Source organism: Odocoileus virginianus, chromosome 34 (genome assembly GCF_023699985.2).
Source record: "Odocoileus virginianus isolate 20LAN1187 ecotype Illinois chromosome 34, Ovbor_1.2, whole genome shotgun sequence".
Classification (NCBI taxonomy): Eukaryota; Metazoa; Chordata; class Mammalia; order Artiodactyla; family Cervidae; genus Odocoileus; species Odocoileus virginianus.
This window is the reverse complement of record NC_069707.1, coordinates 29,343,395-29,358,331: the sequence shown is the minus strand read 5'-3', so window position 1 is coordinate 29,358,331 and position 14,937 is coordinate 29,343,395. Positions and strand designations below refer to the sequence as shown.

Here is a 14,937-nt window from a genome sequence, read left to right as displayed (position 1 = left end):
ACACAAGGCAATGAAAACATGCTTAGAATGTAATAGTCTGCAAGATCCTAATTGCCTAATGACAGTTACTTCAGAGTGCTACAATACACTACTCCAATCTCTGGACCACCCAGATAGAATGCTGAGGTACACTCTTTTAAATCAATAAAAATAATTAGAGTTACAAGCACAAAGATATTAAAAACATCAAGTCATCATTGCCAGGTTCTCTGACCTGGCTCAGAAACACATATGCTTTTACAGTGGCCTTAAATAAAACATCTGAACTTGATGGTGGTTTTAATATATAACACAGTTAATTTGATGAAACCCATCTATTGAGTTGGTAATGTTTTCATTAGCTATTTATTGTTTTAATACACATATACTACTTCAGTAATATGAAAAGGAAAACATGCTAGAAGATAAATTATTCATGGGGTGTGTATATATATATATAAAAACAAAAAATATTATCAATAATACTGTAATAACTTTTTATGGGAACAGATGTTATTAGGCATTGTAATAATCATTTTTTTGTGTATCTAATGTCAAATCACTTTGTGGTACACCTGAAACTACCATAGTACTGTATGTGAACTATGATACAGTACAATAAAAAGTAAAACAGTGTAAAAAAATTAAAAGAAAAGCATGCAATGTTTGCCCTCCTACATCTTTCTTATAGTTAATTTACTCATCCCTCTACATGTTCACACACCACACTGCCACAACTTGTAGACATATACATGTCTGTGTATGTGTACTAACATATAGTATATATGTAGATAGACTTATTTATTTTTATCAAGGTAAAATTATGATTTGCATATCATTCTGTAGTTATTCCCACTCCCTACAACATGTTTATTTTTCTTAGTTAATACCTCAAACTTTGTCAATTTTTAAATACTGAATAACATTGGATTAAATGAATATAACACTGTTTGTTTAGCTATTTTAATTTTAATTGTTTTCAATTTTTCTTATTACAAATAATGCTGGAATGAGCTAACTTATTTTTTCATAATATACTTAGTTTGGACTTTCCTGGTGGCATAGCGGGTAAAGAATTGTCTGCAATGCAGGAAACCCAGGTTTGATCTTGGGGTCAGGAAGATCCCCTGGCAAAGGAAGTGGCACCCCACTCCAGTATACTTTCCTGGAGAACCCCATGGACATAGAAACCCTGCTGGCTACAGTCCATGGGGTCACAAAGAGTCGGACACCACCTAACAACTAAAGAACAGCAACAAATACTTAGCTGCTGCTGCTACTAAGTCGCTTCAGTCGTGTCCGACTCTGTGCGGCCCCATAGACTGCAGCCCACCAGGCTCCCCCATCCCTGGGATTCTCCAGGCAAGAACTTAGGGGTACTCATATTTTTGACTCTTCCTATCTGAGATGGCAAATGTGAGTTTTTTCAAGATCCCAATTACTACATTGATGCAAAGTGCTAGAAACCACTCTTTGAACTGCCACTGATGGAGTGAGATCACAGATCAGATCAGGTCATCATTAGAAATTATATCCTTGGCTACTTCAATCTCCCCTACATGAACACAGGAAGTCTGTATTCTGTCTGTTAAGATTTTTCCTGTCACCGTGGGGTCTCAAAAAGTCAGACATGACTGAGCGATGGCGACAATATCAACATTGCTATCACTTGTTTCTGTTCTATTATAAAATATTTTCTCTTGCAAGGGAAACTAAAACATAAGCTTTAAATCAAATAAAAGAAATACTACATTCATTCCCTCATTAGATCTGTATTCAGGGTGTTATGTAAGATGAGGAAATTAAGAACCCACCCAGCTAAGGTTACTGAATGGTGGGTTGGCTGGAAATTTCCAACAATGTAAATAAATTTAACCTAATGATGTGAATGGTCCATTTAGGGACAGTAGTCAGGAATCAAATACACAGTGTAACCTGCCCAGCTCCTTAGACAGAGATTAACATGGTTGATAAAACAAGCACTATTAGAATCACATCACTTCATTCCACTATTTCTGGTTTTCAAAGGGAGGAGTAAATCCCTGAAAGGGGCTGGGAGACACTTAATAAAAATATTTGTCACTTCTAACTCCTAAGATTAGAATCTTAGGATTCTAAGTGATAGAATTCCTATCAGTTCTAAGTCCATAAGATTATTCCTAAGCAAATACCATGTAATTTTTAATAAGCATAGAAACAGAGTTGTGTTCTAATGAAAAGAATCATTTTTCCAGTAAGAGTCATTCACCCTAGGTCTCCCAGATCTGTATTCAGTACCTGGGCATCACCACTTCCCCTGACATGAACAACATCCCCAAGATTACCTATCCTTTCACAGCCACTGTACAAATCCAATGCTGTCCCCTGCAGCCCTCAGAATGTGCTATTTTTCATTTAGCAGGCTGGCTTCTATCTTGCTAAATGAGGGCTATCTTATGCACCCTCTAGCAGTTTTTTTCTACATCTCTTCTGCGAAATTGAAAGATTTTCCTGAAGTGTTATCCTGCTGATACAACCTTGACTGCCTGTTCCCCTGGAGAGGAAACAACAGCTCAAAGAATCAAGCTATAGCTTTTTTAAAAATATCTGGCAATGTTTCAGACCCTAAGGATGTTCTTAAATGGTGGTTACAGTTACACTCCACTAGTAGAACCCAGACCTTGAGGGCAGAGGGGAGGATTAGAGCCCTGGAAAGGAGCTGCGCTTTTGCCAACAACCAGACCATGGCGGCGGGCACTTGGACAACTCGCGCTGTGGGCATTGACCCTGGGTGGGAGATGCCTCAGTAGGGTGCCTGTCCTCCATCTGCCTGGGATTGAGATGAGGAAACCCAGGAATCAGAGCACCTGGAGAGATCCAGAGAGTTGAAGACGACTAGGAGCAGGTATCTGGGAAAGGCCTTCTTATCCTCCACTCACCTCCAAGCCCCCATTCAGGCCCCTCCTCCCCTCCCTCACTGCTCCCCCTACCACCACTCTAGACACTTAGTAGATAAAGCAGTGAAATTCATCCACCACTCTATATACCCGTGGATTTTTGTAGCAAACATCTAATTCCAACTAACCCCATCTTGCATCTGATCCAATCGATGCTTACTTTTCAAAGAGAGGGGATAGCAGGCTTCAGCCTGGGTGACTGGGTATTTAGGGGTGTGCCTATGATAATATCCTGGAATATAATTGGTGAAGGGTAAGGAGTGTGTTATATGTATGTTTTTTAGTGATTAACTCATGAACATTATGACCATTAAACACTGAGAAACAACATTTTGTCTTTCCTCGCTTATGGGGGGAGCGGGCAAAGAATCAGGATGATCCACAGCACTGCCCGTGAGAGGAGGTGAAATCCAAAGCACTCAACAGTGAGCTCTGAGCAAACTCAACACAAACTTTGGTTCAGGGGCTTTCCAGCCTCTGGGCTCCACTCAAAAGAGATGATCAATATGATCTCCAGGTGGGGTTTGCTTTTGTCACAGCTTATAGCACGTATAGCAAGGAGATCAAACTAGTCAATCCTAAAGGAAATCAACTCTGAATATTCATTGGAAAGACTGATGCTAAAGCTGAAGCTCCCATACTCTGGCCATTTGATGCAAAGAGTCAACTCATTGCAAAAGACCCAGATGCTGGGAACAATTGAAGGCAAAAGGAGAAGAGGGCGACAGAGGATGAAATGGTTAAATAGTATCACCAATTCAATGGACGTGAACTTGAGCAGACCCTGGGAGATAACGGAGGACAGGGAAGCCTGACATGCTGCAGTCCATGGGGTTGCATAGAGTTGGATATGACTTAACAACTGAACAACAACGAAAGCACGTATTTCTAATGTCTGGCTATGGCGTGCAGATTTGAAAATATCCCCACACTTCAAATCACTGTCGACCCACTTCTAAACATAGTGGCTTAATTCCCCAGAGGTTATTTTTTAAAGACACTGCAGCATGAGATGTGTTTGCTTACCATGTAGTTAGCACTGCGCCAGCCGCTTCATAAACTCAAATTTATGGAACAATTCCCCACACTTCTACCCTACAAAACGATAAAAGACACAGTATTAGAAACATTAACCCCTTGGCTGAATTCCTCCTCTCCTCTTTCTACTTCTTCATTCCCACCCCCCAACTTTCATCCATACCCTTAGCCTCTGAAATCCATCCTGGGGCCATGACCGCTTCAGGGTCCACCTGCTGATGGCCACACCCAGGGTGCCTGTGAGATGGGCATCACCATGGGTTTAGAAGAGAAATCAAACACCCCTCTGATGTGTCCTCAGCGACCTCAGTGAAAGGACCGCTGTGACAATGTTCCGTTTACATTGTGATCACAAAAATGTCTGAAAACACAAAAAGTTTCCCACCATGGCTCTGATCTCAGTTTCCTGAGTTCAGTCCTTCACAAAATGAAATGATCTTATCTAACAACTGGGTTTCTCTGAAACGTTTGAAACGCTGGATTCAGCTGAAGAGAGAACTGGGCAGCTACTGTCTACACTGTGAGTGCTCCCAGGTGCCCAGGGGGAAACACAAAACCTGGTCCCTACTTCCCAAGGAACCACTATTCAGGGACTCCAGAAAGAAATACACACACGTAACAATCTTTTCAAATCTGACTAGGATAGTAAGTATAGCAAAGTGCAATAAAAAAGGGAAGAATGGTTAATTTTGACTGGAAGAGAAATAGCTTGATGTATTACTTCTATTTATGTCTAAATATAGTTTTGGAACAAATAAATGATCTTTAAGATAAGTCATTGCTCTTGTCTTTATATTTTCCTTCCCGAATACACAAATACACATGGCATCACAATCGTGGATTTCCTTGGAAGCGGCACCTCTAAGACTTTGCCGTATGGGGAATGGTGGGAGGTTGGGGATTCAAGTAGTCTAAAAATAGTTTCAAAAGGAACTTCAGCCTTGGGGCATCTACAGATACCAGCACAGCAATCTTCTCTGAGAAGGAACACTTACCACTATTTTCTGTCACCTCTGAAACACATCTTCCAAAAGTACAAGTCAGGATGCGTATTATCCTAAATGAGAAATAAATTCAAAATAAAGCTCACTGAGAAATTACCTCTTACAAGCTTGGCTCTCTACGCATACATTGTTCATAGAGTATTAGAAGTTGAAAATATTATTCAGTTTGGTACAATGAGACTATATCCTTAAATGTCCACATATTGTCTCTTTTCGATAATATTTTGCTACAGATGAAATGATTGTCATAGAGGTGGATAACAAGAAGCGGCCTCCTGTCTTGCATATTCAAATAACCAGCCTAGCACAGATCAAAGTACAGAGTACACAGGGTCCACTGACATATTTTCTCAGTTTGTTGAAACCTTTAAAAATATCAAGTTATTTAATAACCAAAGAAATACAAGGATCGGTTCTTCTATATCAGGACAAGAATGCAAACAAAGAATGCAAGGGCAGAGGTAGGATATACTGCTTGGTATGTGGACAGTGTGGGCAACCAAAATACTGAATGCTGTTCAGAATATCTTCATCAGAAAATCTGAGTAAGCGGGGTGTCTCTTTTGTTCTGGCTGAACTGTTACTCAAAAAGCCACTTTGCATCACATTAACACCCAGAAGAATATGAGCCTATATATGACCATATATATGCATACATATATATGTATATATATAATCAAAAATTTAGCAAAATATCTCTTGACAAATGGAAATGAGTACTGGGGCTCACTGCTCCATTTGCAGAGAATCCACTAGTGACTTTTCTTCCACTGTCTTCCCCCTATAGTTATCATTCTTTTGTATTTCTCTTTATTAATATTTACACTGTAAGGTCTGCAGCATCATCTAAAAAGACATTGAAAGCTAGCTATTGACTTTTCCCATGGGCAGAGATAATGAAAAATTGTTCTGTAGTTTTGCTACCTCAATAAAATTATAAATGGCTCTTAAGCACTGGGAGACTGAATTAATTTTGTTAATCATTGTATGTTTTGCATATTTGATATATTTCTTCAGGAAAGACTAAATCATCAAGGTCTATTGGGCAGAAATTACATCTTTTAGCGAACACTGCCTCTCCTTATTAAAAAATCACATCCTGAATGCAGGTTAATATGTCAGGATTTCTGAAATCTTATTCTTATAAAGCAAATCTTCCTATTGACTTTTCCAGGGACTTCATTACCAGACCAGCCCTCCAACTTCAGCTCCAACTCAGCCATAGATATGAAAAAATAGCAACAAGAAAACAAAGGATTATGCCTTTAGAGGCAGGACCTGTGTCTCAGTTGTTCATTTGACTTTGCTCAAAATAGAAATACATTTGAATATTCAGCATTTTTATTCACTCATTCACTGATTTAGCCCAAGAGGAGAAACTAAAGTCTATTTTAAAAGTTCAATTTTAAGGTCAGTAGAATAATTTTGGATGTTTTTGATGACCAGGGTGAAAACGGACAGGGGGTAGGGAAGAAGATATTAATTCACAGGCCTCTGGAAAACTTTCAAAATGTATTTGGAACAACCAAGTCTTTGAAAAAAAAAAAAGCTTGTGAATTTAATAATTAACCTGCCTTGTTAGAGCCAGCACCTTTGCTTTACACTGCTTTTATGGTGCATTAAAACATTACCTGTAGTATGTCTTATGTTCCCTCCCCAGAAAATCCCCAGAGGACTTTTGTACCATCAGAATGAGTGGTTTACTAGCAAGCAGTTATCAGAAACTCAAGTCATCTCAATATTTTTAAGTGAGTATAGAAGTTTGAAACTGTTACATTTTCAGTTTTAGGAAAGCCTGGTAGAAATAGGCATGATTAGATTATAATTTGGGTTTTTTTTTTTTTTTAAGAAAAATAATCTCTGATTATAATATGTTCCCAGAGGCAAATATGGCTGACTCTATGTCATGAAGAAATGCCTCATTATTAGAATTGGAGCCCCTTTCTAATGCACTTGGAAAACACAGGGGTTTTAGCAAGGTATGTGAACAATGGCCTGAGACTTGCCAAGCCTAGTGTGTGCTCAGTAGTGTCCAACTCCTTTGTGACCCCATGGACTGTAGCCCTCCACGCTCCTCTGTCCGTGGGATTTCTCCAGGCAAGAATACCAGAGTCAGTTGCCATTTCTTCTCAATGCCTACTAGTCAACAAGTATCTTAGTCCAGTGGCTGGTGGCGGCCACGTGGAGTAAGACTCAGAGGGAACACACAAATAAAGTGGAGAAGACTGTCAAGCTGACAGCCCATGGTTAAAGCTGGGATTCTCATACAACGGCTTTGTCTCCCCTTGTGTGGTCTAGTACCTAACAGCTTGCATAAACAATTTCTTAGTCACATGATTTAAAAGAAATTCCCTACTTCACTGCTGCTGCTGCTAAGTCACTTCAGTCGTGTCCGACTCCAAGCGACGGCATAGACGGCAGCCCACCAGGCTCCCCCGTCCCTGGGATTCTTCAGGCAAGAACACTGGAGTGGGTTGTCATTTCCTCCCCCAGTGCATGAAAGTGAAAGTGAAGTCGCTCAGTCGTGTCCGACTCTTAGCGACCCCATGGACTGCAGCCCACCAGGCTCCTCCGTCCATGGGCTTTTCCAGGCAAGAGCACTGGAGTGGGCTGCCATTACAACCAAACACATTTCCATGCGTTCCCTGTGTCCCTCTACGCCAAGTTACCCGTAGAGGTCCGGAGTTTTTCCTTTGCCTTAGAGGTCAGTTCACATTGCTTTGGACTTTAATTTTTCAAACAAGTTCTATCTTACGGTTCATGTGCATCCCTAATGGTGAAAGATGGAAACAGAAATGCCCTTTGAGCCAGTTCCAAGAGCAAAAGGGGAAGTGCCACAGAAGAGCAGGCTTCCTGGGCAGGCAGGCCGCCCACCCCATCCGAGAAAGGGCTGTCATCCTCACAGAGGTACCCTCAAGACCCTCTTTCCAACTGCTACCCTTGCCCCACCTCCTCCACCCAGGTTTAGAATTTAAGAGCCAACAGCGAGAAAGCCAATTATTACAAAACCTGTCCACCCTAATTCTGGCTCTCACTTTTACTCAAATTCTTTTGTTCATCACATCTAGGAGGAAACAATAAATAGTAAGTCCCCAGTCTCGGAGCTGTTGCAGCCCCGGGCACTAGACGGGTACCTGCAACAAAGGGCTGAGTCAGCAGCGGGTAACGAGCCAGCACCTTCAGGGCTGCCCCCGAGCAGAGCACCACCAGGGCCCAGCCCAGGCCGGGCACACCAACAGCCCTAAATTCAGCTCAGGAACCGTCTGCTGTCCAGCCTGGAGGACACAGGGGGCTAGAGACGGCGGGGCGGGGGCGGGGGCCGGGGCATCTGGATGAAGACCATTCATTCATTGAATACTTCAATTCATACTCATAAGGCTTCTCTTTCTTCTACTACTAGACACGCATATGTGTTGGGAGGAGTGGGGGATGATTATGACAAAAAATTTAATTCTAAATATCCATTAATATTTTCTTAAAAACAAATTCTGAAATCCTGTATACATTTTTAAAAAACCAACTTTAAAAATTAAAATTGAAAAAAAAAATCTCCTAGCCCCTCAGATTATTCCTCCTATCTTTCATGATTTTTCCCTGGATTACAGTTACATGATTACTGGTGTCAGCTCTCTCCTTTCAGTGGGATATCAATAAAACTATAACTTGGGGTATATGGAGATGAACAGTACATGGTTCCTGACTTCAGGAAGTACACCATCAGATGTAGGGTACAGACACATAGCAAATAGTTGCATTACCCACGTGCAGTGTTAAATAAACCATGAGCGCAAAGCAGTGAAGGGAGGTCAGGAAGAGAGAGTGCATCAGGAAAGGCAAAGGCTGCCTGGAGGAGAAGACATGCAAGCTGATCTCGAATGGATATACACATTCCAAAGGATATGTATTATCCAAGAAACCAGAATCTTTTTCAAACTTTCAAGTTCCTTGCATTCTAGCCCTGCCTCCTTCATCCTTTCTTGGGTTATAACCCTGGCCTCTCCCTACCTCTCCCACTGCTCCCACACTGATGGCATTCTTAGGTTTTCTAGCTCTCCTTCGTGCCTCAGGGCCACCTGGAATGCTCTTTCCTGTGTCTGGAGCTGTCTTCTACACAGATTTGTTCGTACCCGCTCTTCAAAGCTCAGTTCATATGTCGGTTTCTCAAGGAAGCCTTCCTGTAACTACCAGTCTAAGGCAAATAGATATAAAAAAGTGGTTAACATATTTGAAAAACAGAGTAACCACAAATCAAAAACATACACCAGACTCACAAAAACCAAAAAAACCAGAACATAAATATAATACAAAATAAAATCATCAAACCACAAAAGGAAAAACAAAAAGGAACCAGACAGAGAGACAAAGAAGAAATATAAAATCAATGGGAAAACACAGTTTAAAATGGCAATAAATATGTGAAGTGAAGTCGCTCAGTTGTGTCCAACTCTGCGACCCCATGGACAGTAGCCTGCACCAGGCTCCTCCATCCCTGGGATTTTCTAGGCAAGAGTACTGGAGTGGGCTGCCATTTCCTTCTCCAGGGAATCTTCCCGACCCAGGGATTGAACCCAGGTCTCCCACATTGTAGACAGATGCTTTACCATCTGAACCACCAGGGAAGTCAAAAGTGAGGGCCAAATATGTATCTATTAATAATTACCTTAAATGTCAATGGACTAAATGCTCCAATCAAAAAACAGAGTGGCAGATTACATTAAAAAAAACAAGAGGCAACAATACGCTGCCTATAAGAAATCCACTTTAGGGCTAAGGACACACATAGATTAAAAGTGAAGGGATAGAAAACGATATTTCATGTAAACAGAAATGACAAGAAAGCAGGGGCCACAATAGTCGTAGCAGAGAAAATAGACTTAAACAAAAGCTATAAAGAAAGATAAAGAAGGACACTATATAATAAAAAAGGATTAAAAAAAAGGAGTATTTTGCACTCATCAATGTATATGCACCTAATACATTGTTGTTGTTGTTTAGTCGCTAAACCATGTCCAACTCTGGGGCTCCTCTGTCAATGAGATTTCCCAGGCAAGAATACTGGAGTGAGTTGCCATCCTTCTACAGGGGATCTTCCTGAGCCAGGGATCAAACCCTTGTTCCTGAATTGGAAGGCTGATTCTTTACTGCTGAACCACCTGGTAAGCCCACACCAAATATAGGAGCACCTAAATACATAAAACAAATACTAACAAACAAGAAGGGAGAAACTGACAGGAATACAATAATATTGAAAGACTTTAATACCCCATTCATATCAATGGACAGATCTTTTAGACAAAGAATCAATAAGGCAACAGAGAATCTAAATGATACAATAGCACATTAAATTTTATTGATATTTTCAGAACATTCAGTCAGTTGAGTCGCTCAGACATGTCCAACTCTTTGCGACCCCATGGACTGTAGCACGCCAAGCTTCCCTGTCCATCACCACCTCCTGGAGCTTACTCAACCTCATGTCCATTGAGTCAGTGATGCCATCCAACCATCTCATCCTCAGCCATCCCCTTCTCCTCCTACCGTCAATCTTTCCAGCATCAGGGTCTTTTCCAATGAGTCAGTTGTTCGCATCAGGTGGCCAAGGTATTGGAGTTTCTACCTCAGCATCAGTTCTTCCAATGAATATTCAGGACTGATTTCCTTCAGGATTGACTGGTTTGATTTTCTTGCAGTCCAAGAGACTCTCAAGAGTCTTCTCCAACATCACATTTCGAAAACATCAATTCTTCGGTGCTCAGCTTTCTTTATAGTCCAACTCTCACATCCATACATGGCTACTGGAAAAACCATAGCCTTGACTAGACGGACATTTGTTGTCAAAGTAATGTCTCTGCTTTTTAATATTCTGTCTAGGTTGGTCATAACTTTCCTTCCAAGGAGTAAGCATCTTTTAATTTCATGGCAGCAATCACCATCTGCAGTGATTTTGGAGCCCCAGAAAATAAAGTCTGACACTGTTTCCATTGTTTCCCATCTATTTGCCATGAAGTGATGGGACTGGATGCCATGATCTTAGTTTTCTGAATGTTGATCTTTAAGCCAACTTTTTCACTGTCCTCTTTTCACTTTCATCAAGAGAATCTTTAGCTCTTCTTCACTTTCTGCCATAAGGGTGGTGTCATCTGCATATCTGAGATTATTGATATGTCTCCTGGCAATCTTGATTCCAGCTTGTGGTTCATCCAGCCTGGCATTTTGCGTGATGTACTCTGCATATAAGTTAAATAAGCAGGGTGACAACATACAGCCTTGATGTACTTCTTTCCTGATTTGGAACCAGTCTGTTGTTTCATGTCCAGTTCTAACTGTTGCTTCTTGACCTGCATACAGATTTCTCAGGAGGCAGGTCAGGTGGTCTGGTATTCCCATCTCTTTCAGAATTTTCCAAAGTTTGTTGTGATCCACACAGTCCAAGGCTTTGGCATAGTCAATAAAGCAGAAGTAGATGCTTTTCTGGAACTCTCTTGCTTTTTCGATGATCCAGCACATGTTAGAAATTTGACTTCTGGAGCTTTGCCTTTTCTAAATCCAGCTTGAACATCTGGGAGTTCATAATTCATGTACTGTTGAAGCCTGGCTTGGAGAATTTTGAGCATTACTTTGCTAGCGTGTGAGATGAGTGCAATTGTGCGGTAGCTTGAGCATTCTTTGGCATTGCCTTTCTTTGGGATTGGAATGAAAACTGGCCTTTTCCAGCCCTGTAGCCACTGCTGCATTTTCCAAATTTGCTGGCATATTGAGTGCAGCACTTTCACAGCATCATCGTTTAGGATTTGAAATAGTTCAACTAGAATTCCATCACCTCCACTACCTTTGTTCGTAGTGATACTTCCTAAGGCCCACTTGACTTCTCATTCCAGTATGTCTGGCTCTAGCTGACTGATCACACCATCACAGTTACCTGGATCATGAAAATCTTTTTTGTATACTTATTCTGTGTATTGTTGCCACCTCTTGTTAATGTCTTCTGCTTCTGTTAGATCCATACCATTTCTGTCCTTTATTGTGCCCATCTTTGCATGAAATATCTCCTTGGTATCTCTAATTTTCTTGAAGAGATCTCAGTCTTTCCCATTCTATTGTTTTCCTCTATTTCTTTGCATGATCACTGAGGAAGGCTTTCTTATCTCTCCTGGCTATTCTTTGGAACTCTGCATTCAGATGGGTATATCCTTCCTTTTCTCCTTAGCTTCTCTTGTTTTCATCCTCTCTCATCCCTTGTTGCTTCTTTCACTCTGCTCCCAGAGCATCCCTCACTTTTCCTAGGAGAGAGCTAACCTGTGAGGCTGTGACTTGTCTGAAATATGGAACAAGATCAATTCCATTGTTCTCTCCTGCCCTGAATTCCATATAAAGAGGACTTATAGTTTTGCCTTTCCCTTTCTCAACCTCAAGGCCTTCTCAGCCAAGAATGAATACAAAATGGGATCATTTAAAGCCTACCACCATTTATTATGTTTGTCTGTAGAGAAAGACAAAGTTAGAGCTGGAAATGAATGAATTATAATGCATTTTCTAGTATCTCAAACATTTCTTCCCCATCCATACCCTTTTCCCCAAACCACCTACCATAGTACTACTATTTGTGGTTTGAATGTATATAGCAATCCTTGTCTCTCATAGGCATTTTTGGTCAAGAATTTAAATCTCAAGTAAAGTTTTCTGTCTTTGGAGGAACAACTTGTCATGTAACAGGATGGACTCTCCAAGTTCTCAGCCTGTAATCCTGGAAGGAATTTCAGTAAACATTTATGCAACTAGAGAAATATATCAAATATGAAGTATATCTCCTTAAGTGGAAGAAATTTGACTTGCCTTTCAAAGTCTTAGGATAACCACAGTTTACTTAAGAGGAACGAACTTGTATGTTTGACCCAATTGATAAAGAAACCCTGGAATGTTCCTAAATCCCTCAGTGACTTGGCTCCAGAGTACAGGACTCACACTGAATGTCTGACTGGATCTACTCAGTCTATCAGCTGAGAGCTACCTGGTGCTGAATCTCACTCCACTTTGGCAGGTTGCTGCCCTAATTGTTCTCTCTCTCTTCTGTCTCAAATGCTTCTTCTAGTTTTCTTTTTTCTTTTTTTTTTAATAAACAGAAATTTTTTTTCACAGTTCTGGAGGCTAGAAGTTAAAGCTCAAGATACCAGCCCATTAGGTGTCTGGTGAGAGACAGCCTCCTTCTGGGCTCATAGATGGCTGTCTTTCTACTGCATCCTCAGTGACAGAGGGACAAGGGCACTTTCTGGGTCTCTTTGACAAGTGCCCTAATCTCATTCAAGGTGGCACAGTGGTAAAGAGTCTGCCTGCCAATGCCGGAGATGCGAGTTCAATTCTTGGGTCAGGAAAATCCCCTGGGGGAGGAAATGGCAAAGTGCTCCAGTATTCTTGCCTGGAAAATTTTATGGACAGAGACGCCTGGTGGGCCAAGCGCATAGGGTCACAAAGAGTCGGGCACAAGTAAACACAAGCGCAGGCACAATCCCATTCATGAGGGCTCCACTTTCATGACCTAATCATCTCCCAAAGACCCCCATCTCCAAACACCGTCACACCAGGAGTTTGAGTTCTCCATAAAAATTTAGCACAGACACAAACGTTCACTTTTCTTTTTCCTAAACATTCAATAATTCAACAATTGCTATTGTAACATGCCCATGACTAGAAAGGCTGTTTATTAGTGCTGGAACTAACAGTCTAAGTCCTATAAAACAGCACCTTCACCATACAGAGCTCTATGTAATGGCCAAGTTGAGGAGGTAACCATGGCGATGCCTCAGATAAACAAAACCATCATATGAAAAGAGGTTCAAACAGCAAAGTTATATAACTCTGTGTCTAGAGGCAGACTTCTGTTATTGAAGCTCTTACTTAGATCAAGGGATGAGGTTCAAGGTTCATATTACTTAGCTATACGTCCCTAGGTACAAAATACTAGTGACTCACTTCACTTCCACGGTAATATTTTATATCCTTGGCACAGACTGGCATAGCACATGACTAATCCTAAGAGTGTAACCAATTAACAGTGGAGAGTGCTGTGCCTATAACACACGTGCCCACCTTCTCCTGCTGTTGTGCCATATCATACACTCTGACCTTGAGAAACATATCCCCTCAAAGTGTCACCAACTTTGACTTTGCTCCACTGGAACTTTGCAAGTTCCAGTGGCCTGACTGTTCCAGGTCAACCCTGCTGGGAAAGTCTCGCTCCTTGATTTTAAGCCAACAGCAAGGAGTTCAGGTTGTTTGTTGAGAATGATTGTGCTCATGTAAAATCGGAACAATATTCCCAGACGCAAACCCACTGTTGCCTTGCCTGCACATGTTAAGAAGGCCACTGGAGAGAAATGAAATGCATATGATCAAAACAAAGTGGATGTAACATCCCTCATTCTTCACCCACATGCACCTTCAGACTGCCCTCTGTGAGTCTGTATTCTCCTTCAAGGCTGCTTTTGCTGCATATATTGTCCTATTTCACTAGGTTATGCGTATTCCATGTAAGTTTGCCTCACAGCCCTTCCCTCTTCATCCCCCGCGTAAACCCATAGCAAGACTAAGACTCAAGTAGCTCATAGAGGGAGGTGTATATTGAGGGGTATAGTAAACTCCTCGTGTGTTCTCCTATTTGGTTAATTGCTATCTCATCAGCTATTCTAGCCTCGCCCTGAGAATAAATAAAATGACATAACAAAGGAAAATCAAATTGTTCTCTAGTGGACTATTCTAATAGACAATTCCCTCTTTAGTTCTGGAGTTCCCTATGAAAGACCAGACAATCATACTGGTGATTGCAGTTTTCCTCTTTCTTTAGACAAAGTACTTTTTCTAAGAATCCTAGAATCTCAGCATGGGCATAGACCTTTAAAAGTCCTACGCTTTATCCAGTGCAAAAATTGCCTCTTCATCCAGGAATTGGTGTCTGCTTTCAGTCCTAATCATCCTAGCAACAGACA

The 14,937-nt window shown here is 41.1% G+C and overlaps 1 long non-coding RNA gene across 2 annotated transcripts in view; it reads right to left on the bottom strand.

The window, feature by feature from the left end:
* The window catches only part of LOC139033047 (uncharacterized), a 50,671-nt gene extending 45,476 nt beyond the window's left edge, over window positions 1-5,195 (bottom strand). For both annotated transcript variants that reach the window (XR_011485672.1, XR_011485673.1), the window contains exons 1-2: window positions 4,949-5,195; window positions 3,942-4,010 (exon numbers count right to left, since the gene is read on the bottom strand). This is a non-coding gene — a long non-coding RNA (uncharacterized lncRNA). The remainder of the gene's footprint in view (window positions 1-3,941; window positions 4,011-4,948) is intronic.
* Window positions 5,196-14,937: the final 9,742 nt, after the last annotated feature.